This window comes from Grammomys surdaster, unplaced genomic scaffold (genome assembly GCF_004785775.1).
Source record: "Grammomys surdaster isolate TR1022 unplaced genomic scaffold, NIH_TR_1.0 362, whole genome shotgun sequence".
In the NCBI taxonomy this organism is placed as follows: domain Eukaryota; kingdom Metazoa; phylum Chordata; class Mammalia; order Rodentia; family Muridae; genus Grammomys; species Grammomys surdaster.
In genome coordinates this window covers 3,273,392-3,275,760 of record NW_021604781.1, presented here as the reverse complement: position 1 = coordinate 3,275,760, position 2,369 = coordinate 3,273,392, and positions in this window count along the sequence as shown.

Genomic DNA, 2,369 nt, shown 5'->3' with positions numbered 1-2,369 from the left:
TAGACACATAGGCTAGATACAGCTTCCAGCTTGAGAATAGCAAATACCCGCTGTGATAGCCAGGGTGTGCTTCCTGGTGTACGGATGTGAGGTCACTCGGGTACACAACACAGCAACACTGAAAAGAGGGACAAATATGTCCACCACTGCCAGCATCTTTTCTACCATGGCAATATGCATGTTCAATATTCTCAAGTAGTTTGTTTCTTCCTTTCCTAACCTGCCAGCATGTATTAGTCCTATAACTCATTAAATAAATAATCATAGTTTGCTTAATAATCTCTTGTCTGTGGGGCTATCATATGGTTAACTTGTGGTCTCTTCCTTATCTTCCCTGAGGCTAGCATTTTTTATAACTAGATATACATTCAGTCAGGGAAGTCTACATGTTCTCAGTGAACTGCAGGAGAAATTAAACACATATACTCTGGAGCCAAAATGCCTGTTCAAAAATCTAGCTCTGGGACTGGAGAGGTGGCTCAGTGGTTAAGAACACTGGCTGCTCTTATAAAGGACCCGGGTTCAGTTCCCAGCAACCACATAGCAGCTTGCAAACACCTGTGACTCCAGTTCCAGGAGATCCATTGTTCTCTTCCGGCCTCCTCAGGCACTGGGAACACATGTAGTACACAAACATACCTACAGGCAAAACACTCAGACATATAAAATAAAGATCCGTTAAAACCTGCCTACTCCTGCTACTTGCTAGACACGGACCCTTGGGCTGCTGACTGCAGGTCTGTGAGTCTCAGCTAAGATATGCACGATACAAGAAGTTCATTTATTGTAACCCACGAAGCTGCTTCCCATGAAGATCACACATTACAAAATTAAACTCACCAGAGACATGTCTCAAACATGATAGGCACGAACAGTTGTACCTATCCATGTGCTCACCACAGTAAGTCTTCCTAGATCTGCCTCTATTCTTCACTTAAAGAAGATTCTCCTAAGCACTCAGAGACCTGCAAACACAGAGCTATGACTAACATGGCCAGCTCCATTCACTAACACGGCCAAGGCAGACAACGTTACTCTCTGCTGGAACACTGTCATCATAGGGACAGTCTCCAGAACTTTCCATCATGAAAGCCAAACTCCATGTTCCACCTTCTGTCTCAAGCCACCTTTCTTTCCTTAACTGTGAACAAGCTCAGAACTTTCCATGTGTGCATATGTGTGTGTGTGTGTGTGTGTGTGTGTGTGAGAGAGAGAGAGACAGACAGACAGACAGACAGACAGAGAGTTGTGTGTGTGAGAGGGAACCCTGTGAGAGAGAATTCTGTGTACCCGTGTGCATGTGTGTGTGTGACTGTGTGTGTGAGGGGGGAATGAGGGAGAGAGAGAGAGAGAGAGAGAGAGAGAGAGAGAGAGAGAGAGAGAGATGTTTACCACAGTCATTGTCTTCAGCTTGCACTTGTCCCTCAGCCTGTCTCACTGTCTGGGAACGGGTGTGTTCGGACACATGATTTCCAAGCTACTGAATCACGTAGCCCCTCTGTCCTCTCCTAATGGACCTCTTGGCAGCTGAAATCCAATGGAACATTTGCTTCTTGAAATACTTCCCCTGGCTTCCCTTACCACACATGGCCTGACATGCGGCACACACACACACACACACACACACACATACAGACACACACACACACACACACACACCCTGACTGGTCCCCTTCACAAGCTGTCTCTCTCTCTCCTTCACTTTCTCCCCGGCTCATCCTACCCACTCCTGAGAGGATGGACCCTTTCAAATTCTCATGGGTGAGCTGGAGTAGCTCAGGGGTCAAGAGCACTGGCTGCTCTTCCAGAGGACCTGAGTTCAGTTCCCGGCACCCACGTCTAGAGGCTCACAACTGTCCATAATCCTAGCCCCAGGAGATCTGACACCTTTGGCTCATGAAGATGAGCACAACACTTGTGTTTCCATAACCCCATGCAAACACACACATCTACATAGAACTTAAAAACAGGAAACGGTTAAAACACTCAGGATTTTCAGTATTAAACCTTTGAGTTCACTGAAGCCTGGACTTCCATATCCAGCTGCTTGCTGGCCATCTTCTGAATTTCACATCTCAGCAATAATGATGGCTCAGGCACCTACTCACTTCCATGTTGGGGGCCTGCACCCTGGCTAGTCCCTCTGGACTATAAGACCCTCCACAGCCACTGGCTAAATTTCAGCTTCCTTAATCTTCCAACTCTTTGTCCCAATACCCTCTTCTCTCTAACTCCTCTCTGCAAAGAACCGCTAAACCTCACCCAGCCCTGTTTAGTCCTGGCACCAGGACTATGCTCCTAAGGGCTCTACAGGATGATTATATCAGAAGCCAGCTTTTTGTTAATGTACCTTATTCCTGGTCATCCCC